At 38.4% G+C, this 14,586-nt stretch overlaps 1 long non-coding RNA gene across 1 annotated transcript; it reads left to right on the top strand.

The window, feature by feature from the left end:
- Positions 1-2,002: 2,002 nt before the first annotated feature.
- Positions 2,003-12,314, top strand: LOC146405979 (uncharacterized). The gene is made up of 3 exons (XR_014839537.1): positions 2,003-3,392; positions 4,662-5,007; positions 7,979-12,314. It is a non-coding gene; the product is annotated as an uncharacterized LOC146405979 (long non-coding RNA).
- The last annotated feature ends 2,272 nt before the right edge of the window (positions 12,315-14,586 follow it).

The raw sequence follows: 14,586 nt of genomic DNA, 5'->3' as shown, positions 1-14,586 counted from the left end.
CTCTGAAATAATGTATTTTTAGAGAATACTTTTCTTCCAATGGCAACCTTTAGCATTGTGTTAATTACTTTATATAAGCTGGATTTGGAAATAAAAATAAAGCACTATGCTTTATGGCATTCTATAAAAACACTGATTACATTTGTCAGTGTCCAGATAGAATCTGCCCCCTTAGCACCATTTCCTGGTAATGGACACCATGCCAAGTAGTTCTCATATACTTGTTTGAAAATTTAGATCATATCTTCAAGTTTGGAACTGTCTAATTACATTCCTCATAAGCTTAAAAGTAGAAAACTCGTAACCTTCACAGTCATAGCGATACCAGAATTTACAGCAAGGACTGTTTTTCACTGCATTCACAATGTGTGTATGTGTGTGTGTATTTTAATTGCAATACATTTGATTTACAGAACTATATTAGTTTCAAATACACAACATGATAATTCTGTGTTTTTAATAGATTACCCTCCATTTAAAATTACTGTAAAATATGGGCTGTATTCCCTGTGCTATATAATATATTCTTGTAGCTTATTTATTTTATACATAGTGATTTGTACTTCTTAATCCCTTCCCCCATCGTGTCCCTTCCCCCTTCCCTGGTAAGCACTAGTTTATGCTCTGTTTTGTTATGTTCATTCATTTTCTTAAATCATATTGACTACTGTACTCATTTTAGAGATAAACCAAGGCCCAGATAACTTAAATCTACATAAATAAATTCATGTAGTTGATGGTTAACTTGGAATTAAGACTAGATTCCCTCCCCAGTCCTCAAAATGACATCAATGCATGCGTACTTTATTTTCAGTTGAGAGAGAACTTTGGATTTGTTTTGACAAAGTGCAGGATTTGAAAGGTACAGTAGCCCTCATTTCAGCAGCACTGGTGCTAAAACGGAAGTGATTCTGAGAGGCCTTGCTTACTAGGCCTCCTGCATAAGGGTGACGGGCACATTTGAAAACATCCCCTGTTTTAGAAAGAAGAAAACAGAGGGGAACACTTTTGATTTCAGAAAGGAAGAAATAATGTTTGAAATCAATAACTGTACCTTTTATCTGATTTTTTGTGCATTCATTTGTTGATGTCTGTTCCCTTTTGTTAACATCAGTCATGGCTTGAGGAGAACTGAGTGAGTATAAGGTGACATTTTAACAGTCTACACTAAGAATCCATTTTATTCAGTTTGGGATTTGACTTTGAGATGCTTCTGGATTCAAAATGTCAAGCTGTTGGATTTGATAGCTTTGGTCTATCCAATGGGGGCGGAGTTTTCCTTTTTGACTGAATTTTCAAACAGTTGCTCTTGGTGGGTTTCATTTTCAATTTCTGTTTTGTCTGAAGCTCTGGTTTTTCAAACTTTTTTGAGTTGCTGCCTGATCACTATTTATTTGTGTTCCACACGACTTTAAGGGGGAAAAGTGCCAGCTACATGTTTGAGAGAATTAACAATTATCATGTTGTAGGGATTATCTCTTGAGCTATTTAATGAGATTTCTAGTTATTGCAAAACCATGGGTTGGGAACCAGTGCCTTACACTTTCTTGTTATTTTCTCTGCATTAACAAATCACATATTTTTCTGAAGCTCTGATGACCACAGCAAGAGGCTGACGAAGAAAGTAAAGCCAGGCGAAGCCCCTAGACTAATTTGTCTGAAGCTCCAGAACTCCATGGCTTTGAGAGTGGTTTGGGCAGAGGGTAAAATGGTCGCAGTCCTGGGGGCTACTGTGAATATTTCAAATAGCTTAATGGAGATCATAATGTTGCCCACCACAGGATGGCACAGGACATCTAAAAGATCAGTTTATTTTTGGCAAGAGTTATAGCAACCTTAGTTATCTCACATTGCTCAGAAACACTGGCAGTAGCTTATGCCTTTGATGTATAATATATGAGAATATGAATTAATTAATACCTTCTAATGCTATTTATTTTACAGACATAACCTTTCAAAACAAGATAGGCTCGTATTAGGTAGGGTGCTATCTTTGGTGATGGCAGAGTTGGGCAATGCCATTTTTTAAAAAAGTCTGCTTTTCTTAATCCTTTTCCTTTCACCTGTTGTGATGCCTTTGATTTATTTTTTTTATACCTGCCCATCTCTTTCCTACCTTGTCCTTTTTCCTGTTGCATCAAATTTCTTAACCATTGGAATATGGTATTGAAAAAAAAAAAAAAACGGACAAAACTAGACATGAGTTGGTTGGTAAATCAAAAAAGTTATTTTAAAAAAAATGGATTCCTACAACTGGCACAGAGATAGACAAGCTGATCAATGGAAGGATAGAGCCCAGAAGTAAACCACACTTAACATGCATGATTAGTTTTTGACAAAGGTGTAAAAAGAATTCAGTGAAGAGAGGATAATATAACGAATGGAGCTGGACATTTTGATAATCATATGTGAAAAATAAAAGAGCCAACCAAACCTGGATCTATACTCATACCTTATTCAAAAAATCAATTGCAGACTGTTACCTTTGGAATGGATTAGCAATGAGATCCTACTGTGTAGCACTGGGAACTATGTCTGGTCACTTATGGTGGAGCATGATAATGTGAGAAAAAAGAATGTATACATGTACGTGTGGGTCACCATGCTGTACAGTAGAAAATTGACAGAACACTGCAAACCAACTATAATGGAACAAAATAAAAATCATTACATAAAAAAAAGAAAACAAAGTGGATCATAGCTATAAATGTAAAATCTAAAAATGGACAAATTGGATTTTATTAAAATTAAGAACTCTGCAAAAGACATTGTTAAGCAAATGAAAAGATAAGCTTTCAAAGACTAGAAGAAAAGGACTTGTATCCAGAAAATTATGAAGAACTCGTAAATGTAGTAAGGAAACAAATGATCCACTTTTAAAAAGTGCAAAATACTTGAACACTTCGCCAAAAAAAATAAAATAAAAACGACAAACAAGATAACATTATTAGTCATTAGGGAAATGAAAGCTAAAACCACAATGAAATACCACTATACACACGTTGGAATGAATTAAAAAAAAAAAAGGACTGAGAATACCAATTGCTGGCAAAGATGTGAGGAAACACTCATGTTGCTGATGGGAAACAGTTTGGCACTTTCTTAAAAAGTTAAACATATGCCTGTTCTGTGTTCCAGCCGTTCCACTTCTATGTGCTTGCCTGAAAGAAATGAAAGCCTTTCCACACGAAGACTTGTTTATGAATGCTTATGGCAGCTTTATTTGTAATAGCTCCAAATGTAAACAACACAACTGTCCATCAACAGCAGGAAGGATGAACAAAATGTGGGATATATATATGATAGAATACTACACAGCCATAAAAAGGAACCAACTATTGATACATGCAGTGTGGATGAGCATCAAAATAATTATAATAAAAAGAAAGAAGGTGGGACAGGAGTACATACTATATGATTCCATTTATGTGAAACTTTAGAAAATGCAAATGAACCTAATTAACAGATCAATTGCCTGGGGATGGGTGAAGGAATATTAATTGGGGGAGGAGAAAAAAATGATTACAAAGGGGCATGAGGAAACTTTTTGGGATGACAGATATGTTCATAATCTGGATTATGATGATGGTTTCACATATATGCCAAAATTTACTATACAATTTAAATATGTGTAGTTTATTATGTTAATTATATGTCCATAAAGCTGAAAAATCCCCATCCCATGACTTACATACCATAAACGTTTTATTTACATTTAAATAAGGAATATGCATTAATTGAACAGATTTGGTTCCTTTCTTTTTGTGTGTGATTTCTGCAGTTGTAGGACCATGCTGCCTTTTTTGCAAATTCTCCTTTTGTGATGCATTCTCTATGAGAAACAATACAAGTATACCATCTTGCTAGACTTCAGGGGTTTGTCCCCTAATCTTTCACTGTATTATCTCTTATGTTTAACTCAGCAGTGTTTTGTGTGTATATTTTGTCCTATCATTCCAAAGCATCCTACTTACTGGAATAGTATTTTCTTTATGTAATTATTTGTCATTGGTTTATGTACTAGTTTTATTAAATTACCTAATGGCATTGCCAAGTATAAGGTAAAAACAAGTTTGAGAACAAAAAGGACAAACTTTTGGTAAGCACACAGCTTTGCTGGGGGAAATTGTATGTGCCCTGCCTTACAGAAGCTACAGCCATTAGCATCCATAGTACTGAGGTCATTCATTGCAAAATTTTCTTTGGCTACAACCGTGCATGTGGAAGTTCCCATGCCAGGGATTGAAACCATGGTACAGTTACACCTGTGCCACAGCTGCAGGAGTGCCAGATCCTTAACCCACTTCACCACACAGGAATTTCCCATCAGAGTGAAGTTTTACAAGATGAATTCAGAGTCAGTGCATTTGCTGGATTGGCTTAGGAAAGGCTGTTTTAGGAAGATTCTACTGCTCAAGCTTGCAAATACTGACTTTCCTCAGCTGCAAAAATTAAGTCTCTGCCTGAGGGGAGGGATACTATTAGGGTTTAAGAGAAGAAATGCAAAGTGCTTAGTACAAAAAAGTGTTTTAACACTTACCATGGCATGCAGTAAATGTTCAAAATGTACCTTATGATCACCTATGTTATTTCGGAAATCACTCTTAGACTATTAGGGCAGGAAAGACCTTAGAGATTGACTCAACCCATTTATTTTACAGATGAAAATGGCTCAACAACACACAGCAAGTAGGACTGAAGGTCGTGCACATCACCAAGTTGGTAATGCTAAGGATGCTTCCCAGGAGACTTCTTCCTAAGAGGGTCCTGAAAATCTGGAGAGTTCTCTAAAACCAGGGGAGGAATTGCAGACCTTATGTCAGACTCATGAAAGAGCTGCTTTTGAGAGAAGTCTTACTTGTTCAGAGGCTGATGATCTTCAATAGCTCTGTACATTAAAAAAAAAAAAAGTTTGCTGAATTCTGCTTTTGAAGTGTCGGTACTCCTTCATACAGCTGAGATCAGTGGGTGTGTGAAGCGAGGTCAAACCTGGCATCAGGCAGTGAGGTAAGAAGTGGGTGAGAAGGTTGTGGGACTAATAAACAGATGAAATCTGATTTAGGAAGTGGGTTAGAAATTTTGTGAAATCCATATTGTTGTTGTTCTCCCACTTGTGGTTAGCTTCAAAATGTGATCTATGGTTTGGGGGGCTGAGAAATGATCCATTTCTTTCTGTTCATGGTGAACACAAGCAGTAGCCAGTTTGTGTTATAGTGATTGTATTTTACTTCTGAAGCATGCCCACGAAGGCTGCCATCCATGCTACTGAGCACCACTTGCAAATGATAACACTTGGGATGTGATAGAATCAGACCATGGTCACTCCGTGTTGGCCAGGACAATGCCCTTCAGTGTTGGTGTTTGCTTATCCTGGTCCAATCCAGACTGAGGGATCAAGGTTGTGAGATGCACCTCCTGAAAAGCTGCATGATCCTTCACCCCTGATGATCACCAGAACTTGCTCAGCTAGCCAGGGCCAATGCCCCCGTCTCGGAGGCAGGAAGTCTGGGTTGGAACTGTGCCTTACACACTCTGACGCATCATTTAACCTTTCAGATCATGCTTTTGTAACAGCAGGAAAACACAAATAGCAACTTTTCCCTGTGAGATTTAATAGCTTCATCATTTTCTAAACTCTTTAATGAGAAACAGACACAAGAGGTTATTAAAGTGAGCACATCAGTGATGATTCCATTTGTTTCTACCTAAAAAAAAAATAGCACATATCCCAGATGCCTGTACTTTTCATGTTAAACAGCTATGACTATCTGAAACTAGCCTTTCACACATCATGCTTGACATGTTAAATGCTAGTCAATTTGGCATTTACTGAGCATGTATTACGTGCAGTAGTAGGATCCAGAAGAAGTCCTGATTATTTGTTCAGAGGATGAGCACCTTCAACAGCTATGAACATCTTTTTAAAATGGCTGAATTCTACTTTTTGAAGTGGTGGCATTCTGTGAGAGGCGACGAGACTCCTTGGGGTATATACACCTAAAATACTTCATGGTGAAATACTTCTGGCTGAGAATTGCTGTGTTCATCAGTGACCTACCCTTAAACTGAAATGAAATTGTAAATGTAGATCTTTTTTAAACTAATGAATTGAAGTTCTAAAAAAGCACTTACAAGTTTTGTGTTTTTCGATTAAGAAGAATTTTATTAAAATGAAAACATTCTGAAAGGGAAATTTCACTCCTGGCATGTCTCTCATTTATATCTTTGTCAGGTTTATTAATGCATATGTAGCACTTTGTGTGCAGGGAAGCAAGAAATTTTTGAAGAATTGTATTGGCATCACAATCATTTTCCAAATGTGTTTAATCTGGTGTTGATGTACGTGGGATATTGGCTGTGGTTCTTATTATATATTGGCTGTGGTTCTTATTATTTTGAAGTTGGGGATTTTAACATTAAGCATTTATAAGATGTTTAGTGTAAGAAGTACTAAGGTTTTATTATAGCTTTCAGGGTAAAAACATTACAAAGAAGGTGACAGGCATATTCTATTTCTGTTAGTAAAAACTTCATGATTTCTCTTAAAGCTGATGTGCATATTTGGATTTGAATCAGTTTAAACTTTTAAGAAAATATCTCTAGCAAATGTCTAAGCTATGAAAGAAAGTGTATTTAAAATCGCTACATTCTAAAATTCAAAACATGATTTTATCTAAGAAGAATAATGTTTAAGATAGTCAGGTTGAAGTTTTCTCTTTTAGAACTGCCTCTGTTTTAAGACTGGAGCGAGTACTTTGGCACTTTTAGTTTTCTTGATTTACATATAATATTAATTAACAAGATACTAATGATGAGTGTAAAGATTTCAAAATTTATAATTAAACCCAAAAGAAAGTAAATCAGAAAGGTCTTGAATGATCTGCCTGTGGAGATGTGCTCATTTTTGAAAGCATAATACAGCCTCTGCAGCTGTTGAGGGGTGCGGGAACTGAGAGGGCAGAGCCAAATGAAAACAGTCTTATAGGATTGCAGTGTCAGCATTTAGGAAGGAGGCTGTTGTCATAAAGTTGCTCAGATGTGGGGAACAGAGAAGATGCTAGACTGTTGGGCTCTGGAAAGCATGTGATGGACTTCATGTAGGTACCACTCTAATGATGCTGTCCTCAAGGGCAGTGCCTATGTTTTCAACATTTTGTATTCCTAATACCTAGTACAGAGCCTCACCCATTAGCAAAATGAGCAATTGAATGTACTGGCAGCTCTGCATACCAGAGACATGAAGGAGCTGGTTGTGGGAGAATTCAGAGAGTTTTTCTTTTCACCTTTTATACCATAGTATACATTATCCTATGTTTCCTGGTTTTGTGTTTTTGCAGCCTGCTCCTTTGGGGATTCCTTTCAGAAAATCAAATATCAAAATATTAAAAGGAAATAAATACCCAGGTCATAAGAACTGACTTCTGTTCTGAGCCACTGGTAAAAATCACTTCATCTCTCAGATGTTTAGAATAAAGGTGGTCATGCTTATGATTATTTAAGTAGTTAAGATTTAAAAAATTAGAGAATCTCAGAAATAGAAGACACCTTAAAAATTCCTCGTTCTCAGCCTGCTTACTGTATAGAAAGGAAAGCAGATACAATGTTGTTGACAATCTAGGCCTTCCGAGCTGTGCCATCCAGGCCAGTAGCCACTAGCCACATGTGGCCATCCAAATTAAATTTTAAAATGTTTAAATTAAAAATCCACTTCCTAAGTTGCACTAGCTATTTTTCAAGTTCTAGATAGCCATGCATGGCTAATGACTATAGTATTGGGCAGTGCCACATTTGGAGAAAGTTCAGTTGGACTGTGCTGGATTATAGCTTTTCATCATAACTCTTTCCTTTCAACCCTTCATGAACAGGTTCTGGATGATTGGCCCCTAGCACTGTATCATATATTTTAATAAAAACTTTTAAAAGTGGAAACAGCGTATGAAAGGTTTTGTTACTTATTGTGCATTTTTGATTCTCCTAGGAGGAAAGTGAACCCAGGAGACTCATGGAGTATGTGTAGTTCAGACATCAACCGTCTTAAGTGAGCAATCACAGGGCCATGTTCCCAGGATGGAATGGAAACCAGCTTTTGGCTCTTACCTGCATCCTATAAAACCCCAAGGTCAGTTTCAGTGAAAATAACTGCCTAATGCTGGCCTGTTTCGCAGCCCTTCTTAATTAAGCCTCTTCTATGAGTAGCTAAGTGAACACCTACATGAGTTTTTAATTATCTATTATTAATGACTTTTTTGAGTTGATAATGTCATATGAGCCTTCCTCAGACTTAATCCAAGATGATTTTTCTTTGTTGAGTGGTTCTGATAGATCACAGTACTAATTGGATTATTCTCAGTAACAGCAAAATAAGTGAAGGCTGAATCTTGGTTTTTACTCCTGGTTTATTTATTCAACTAATTGACACTTGAGAAATCCTCTAAAGTCACAGATCTTGTAGATATACTTGATTGTTTAATGTCAGCTGAGGGCTGAAACTGAGGGCATTGAGGCAAATAAAATCCTGGGGTACAGTCTGGGATCAGAAAGTCAGCTCTTTAAAGCTCTTAATCAAATATCACATTCTTTTTTTTTTTTTTGTCTTTTTTTTTTTTTTTTTGCCTTTTCGAGGGCTGCTCCCGCAGCATATGGAGGTTCTCAGGCTAGGTGTCTAATTGGAGCTGTAGCTGCCGGCCTATGCCAGAGCCACAGCAATGTAGGATCCAAGCCGCGTCTGTGACCCACACACCACAGCTCATGGCAATGCCGGATTTTTAACCCACTGAGCGAGGCCAGGGATCAAACCTGCAACCTCATGGTTCCTAGTCGGATTTGTTGACCACTGAGCCACGACAGGAACTCCAAATACCACATTCTTATGAAGCCTAGACCTCCCTATTTTAATTGCAACCCTTCTGGCATCCCAGATTTCCTTTTTCCTACACTGTTTTTCAATAGCAGCCATCACCTTTGTCTCATGCTTATTGTTTATTTTCTCTGTTTCCACTAAAATCTTAGTCCCTTAAGGGCATGCGTTTTTTGGGGGGCGGGGGCGGCAGGTGTCTATTTCACTGGTGCAGGTGCTCAGAGTAGTTATTGAATGAATGAGTGAATAGGTGACCGTGGTCACAAAGAGTGATAATTGTCATTTGATCACCACATTAAAATTATTGTGAACTCCACCAGTGACCTCCATATATTAAAGCCAGTGGTCATTTTTCAGTCCTCACTGTACTTAAATTATGAGCATTTAATAGCGTGATCACTTCCTCTCTCAGGACACCACACCACAGGTTTCAGTCTCTCCTCCTACCTTATGGGCCAGTTCCTTCTCAGTCTCTCCTGACCTGGCTCTTCTTCATCTCCCCCATCTCTTAACCAAGAGGTACCCAGTGCTCAGTCTTGGACCCTCTTCTCTGTTTTGTCTCTACTCATTGTCTTGGTGGTCTCATCCTGATTCCTGACTTTAAATGCCCATCATATAGTGAGGACGCCTACATTTAAACATTTAGTTTAGTTTAAACTAAACCATTTAGAGTTTTAGTTTCTCTAAACTCTAGGCTGTATTAATTCAAAAACAAATGACCCCCAGATTTCAGTGGCTTACACTGACAAACATTATTTCTTGCTCATGGATTTGCAGTTTAACTGTATCTCAGCTCCAGGCTACCGGTTGGGTTGAGATTTCTTCCTTGTTCCATAGATGGATCTTCTCTGCCTGTCTTCTCGTTCTAGGTACCAGGCTGAAGGTACCACCTCTGCCTGGCCTGGGCTATTCTCTTGGAACAGAGAGCAGGAACAAAGGGGTAGCTGGAGATTTTCGGTGCCTCTAAACATGGCATATATCCCATTTACTCTCATACTCCTGGCCAGAGAAAGTCATGCGGCTAAGACCAAAGTCAATAACGTAGGAAAGTATACTCCATACGTTGAAAGGGAGAGAATGATGTTGAACAGTGCAGTCAAGCAGAATGTCAGACACTTCAGGCTTCATGTGTGGCTCCCTGAGTTCTGAACCTGTTCCTCCTGCATCCTTCCGCATTTTAGTTACTGACAACTATAGTTGCTTAGACCAAGATCCTTGGGATCATGCTAGACTCTTCTTTATCATAGTCTATATCCAGTATTTTAGAAATTCCTGTCAACTCAGCCATCAGAATATGTTTAGAATCCAAACACTTCACACAGCCTGGGGCCGCTGCTTCGTACCAGTCACCATCTCTTGCTCAGCTCATTGCAATAGACTTCCATTCCCTCTGACTGCTTTTGCCTTGCCCTCTCAGTGCTTTTTCAGCATAACAGCCCTGCTTGAAACTGTGGAATGTTTCTCCTTTTCTCTCAGAGTAAAACTCGAAATCCTGAAAATGGCCAATAGGAAACTACATGGTCTGGCTCCCAGTTACTTCTCTAAGTGCATGTGTTACTGTCCTTCCCTTACTTACTTTCAGCGATGTCTCCTTGAGATGTGTCTAAAATACCAATGTGTTTCTACTTGTATTAGTTTTCCATTATGGATTTAATAAATGACCACAAAGTTGGTGGCTTCAAGCAACACAAGTGTATTATCTTAAAGTTCTGTAGGTCTGAAGTCTGACACAGGTCCCCCTGGGCGAAAATCAAGGTGTTGGCTGGGCTGCATTCCTTTCTGGGGGCTCCAGAAGAGAATCTGTTTCCTTGCCCTTACAGCTTCTCTGGGCCACTCCCTCCGTTTTCAAAGTCTGCAGTGGTGAATTGAGTTCTTTTAACATTGCATCACTTGGACATCATTTTCTTCCTTTCTTTCTTCCTGCCTCTTCCTTTCTTTCTTTCTATATGTTTCAGTCTTTTTAAAAAAAATTTTATTGGGATAGAGTTGATGTACAATATTGTGTTAGTTTCAGGTAGACTCAGACATCATTTTATAACTTCCTCTTCCACTTCTAAGGACCTTTGTGAGTACGTTGGGGCCACCCAATAATTCAGAATAATCTCCCTGTTTTCAGGCTGGTTAGTTAGCAACCTTGATTACATCTGTACCCTTAATTCCCCCTTGCTATGTAACATATTCGCAGGTTCAGGGGATTAGGCCATAGATGTGTGTGTGTGTGTGTGTGTGTGTGTGTGTAGGGGAGGAGGGTTGTTATTTCCACTACCATACCCCTCAGGGAACTGCCTCTTCTACCTGTTGCTGTCCTCTGCCTGTAACACTCTCCTCTCAGTTACCCGCAGATCATGCTCTCTCCTAGGGGTTTACTCATGTGTTTTCTCTCAGGGAGGTCTCCTCTGACGGTTGAAAATTACAACCATACCTAACATTCTTTCCCCTTTCCAGCTTTATTTTTCATTGAGGCACTTATGACCAACCAACATACAGTGTATTGTATTTATGTGTCTCATTTAGTGTCTGTTTTCCCTACTAGAATATAAGCCCCATAAAAAGAGATTTTTTTTGTCTATTTTGTGTGCCACTATATCTCAGCATCTAGAACAGTAGCTGGCACACAGTAAGCACTCAGTAAATATTCGTTGAGTGAAGGAATGAAGAGTTTTCATCTTTCATCAGTTGGATGGGGGGTTGGTTATAATCAACTAAGGGCATCAGTCAATCACTAATCGACTCACATGCCTTGAGAATTACATGACTAGGAAGATGTAAAGCAAATGGTCTCTGTAGTCTGGGAAGGTTCTGAATCATAGGAACCTTTGGAAACTAAGCAGTGTTAGGTTATAAAATCAGCATATGAAGTAAGAAAATTTTCCCTCAAAAGATTCATGCCATATCTCTGACTCCATCTCTGGAAGTGTTTCTTCAGTCGATGTGTGAGGAGGGCCTTTCTTTACTAGAAACGCATGGTTTTATGCTGGACCGCAACATCCCTAAAATACTACATACATTCTCCAGCCTGCCTGGTAAGTGATTGGGTTTAGTTTTCCTTTTCTCTGTTGACAAGGATTTATTGTGTGAGGGCTGTTCTAGTCCAGCCTAGTGTATGAGGCTTAGTGCTTCAATTCCTGTCTTGCCAGTATTCTTCTTGTAACTCCTTGGAACCAGGCTGGCAAACTCCAAGCCCAGTCCTAGACCACCTTGTCTATGCCTCATGTGGCCTGGGCAGCAGCAGGAGAGCTCTCCCCGTGCATCTGGGGACATTTCACCTTCCTAGTCACCATCCAGGCTGGTCTACAGTCTTGTGCTCTTTTCATTAGTTTCCCTTCCCTATTCTTCATGGCAGGTCTTATTTCTATTTTTTAACCCTCCTCTCTGTTCTCTCACACCTGTCCCACACCAGCCTCCACTCCTCATTCACAGGTGCCAACCTTGCCTTGTCTTCAACAAATGAAAAAAACTCAACTCTTTGTCATCACATTACCAAACTTCACTACCTTTATCTTTATTCCTTTTTTTTTAAATCTTTAAACAGTTGTCCTTTTCCTCTCTAATGTTAATATTCTTTATCTGTTTCCTTCTACTCTGAGAATCACAGAGATCTCATTCCCAAATATTCCACACCTCCCCCTCTACTGACTTGTTATCTATCTATCCATCTATCCATCTATTTATCTATCATCTATCTGTCTACCTATCTACTATCTATCTATCTGTCATCTTATCTATCCATCTGAGTGAAGGAAGAAATAGAAAATGGAAAACATGACCCCCTTCTCAAATTGGCTAACTCAGATGCTTTGGGATAGATAGTACAGAGCCACCTGAGAGAGAGCCTTATGCTGGTTCAAGAGCTAAAAGCACCAGAGAAATCAAATGCTTCCTACTCAGAGCAAATTACCCTTTCTTAATTACCATGCCCCACCACCTCCTGTAGTGCCCACACTGCAACCATTGCTTCTTTTCCCAACCACTGGATCATTAACCCACTGCACCACAAGGGAACTCCTCATTATTTTCTTTTGATTGAAATGGCAATATATAAAATTTCCATTGGAGAGTTTCTCAGTTGTGTCTAGTTGCATAGCACAGCTTAGAAACCTGTGTGAGATTGACTTTATCAGTAATATAACAAGCAAAGATCATGTCCATGTGTAGTTTTTATCTGGACTAACCCAGGACCATCTTATTGATGCACATTGTGTGTCCTCTGGTTTAATGGAAATAGTCCTAGTCTTCTCAGAAACCTTGATAAAGTCTCCCACAGTTGTACAAATTGGACATTTTAGGAATTTCAAACTTTAAACAACCATTTGCTTCCTGTTCTATTTTATTTTTATTTTGGTTAATGCAGCAGTACTTGAACAAGTGAACTTTGATCTTTCTTTTTAAAATTATACAAAATTTTATGTGTATGTACATATAGCTCTTCAAACCCATAGCTTTCACTACATTCCAGGGGATGATCTCCATGTAGAACTTATAAAACTGCAGGTTGATGTTTCTTGAGTGCTTTATATTGTTAATTTAAAATCTTAAATGTTCTTCCCTGAAATTTATATTTACCTTCAGTTCCTAGTCTTTCTCTCTCTCCCCACTTGCAGCCTAATTCAAAGAATTGTCCAGATTTTCTGTCCTTAGCACTTCAATGACTGCAAATTTCACTTCCACCTTTACCAATTCAGGGAAATTGCTCTAATTATGGAAGCCAATGTACCATTACTGCTAAATACAATAAATGCTTTCCTTCCTTAGCTTAACCTCTGGGCAGCACTTGAGGAAGCTACCCACTCCTTTTCTCCTGAAACATTTTCTTCCCTTGGTTTCCATGACAATCAAAGCACTCTCCTGATTTTCTTTCTTCCTCTCTGGATGATTTGCAGTCATTCTCTGCCCATCTCTTAAGTCTTCTACTCTTTTACAGAGAAGAGAGAGAAATTGCAGGACAGTCTGACAACTCTCTACAAAGACATCCTCATCCACTAATATTTCCTTTCTTTATTGTTCTAATTTTCTCATACAGAGGCTACATCCAGTTGACAGACTACTGATGGTAGTTTGAGGCCACTGCCTAAGAAAGTTCTGCAAAGACAGTCCATCTTCACTCTTTAGAATATGGGGTTGCTTTATGCCTTATTTATGCTCTATCTTGGGACTTTAGGTGAAATTGGGGCAACAGGCAAAAACCCTCAATGTCCTATCATTTTTTAAATATTCTCATTCAAATACAAACTTTTTAATTCTAAACTATTCTTTGTTCTAATCTCTGTTTGACAAGCTAGACAGCTTGTGGAAACAAAGTTTTCATTAATATCTTAGTTTTTACATTATTCTTGATGGACATGGGAAAGTGCCCTTGACCAAGTAAATTGCTAACCGAGGAATAGTATTAAATATTTCCAAGAGTCAGGATGGGCTCAAAAACAAATCAGAGTAGAATGAACTCATCATATTTCTGAAAAGGTTGCTAGACAGGTAGTTGAGGGCAGTGTTTACAGACATTGCAAGTATATGTTTCAATGTGACTTGACAAAACTCTCATGAAATTCTTGTGAACATGATAAAACCAAGGACAATTGTGACTGAATGGTGGTGTGCAAAACGTAGACTATTATCTGATGTCTAAGTGGAGAAAATTTCTAATCGTGTTCTCTGTGTGTGTGTGTGTGTGTGCACGTGCACACGTGTTTCCTTTGTATAGAATGCAGTCTAATCGTAGGTGAGTGTGGGCA

Source organism: Sus scrofa, chromosome 1, assembly GCF_054392235.1.
Source record: "Sus scrofa isolate SSC_HxYL_T2T_F1_AM1 chromosome 1, Sscrofa_HxYL_maternal_Yorkshire_Landrace_v2.0, whole genome shotgun sequence".
Classification (NCBI taxonomy): domain Eukaryota; kingdom Metazoa; phylum Chordata; class Mammalia; order Artiodactyla; family Suidae; genus Sus; species Sus scrofa.
This window is presented reverse-complemented; position numbering and strand designations above follow the sequence as displayed.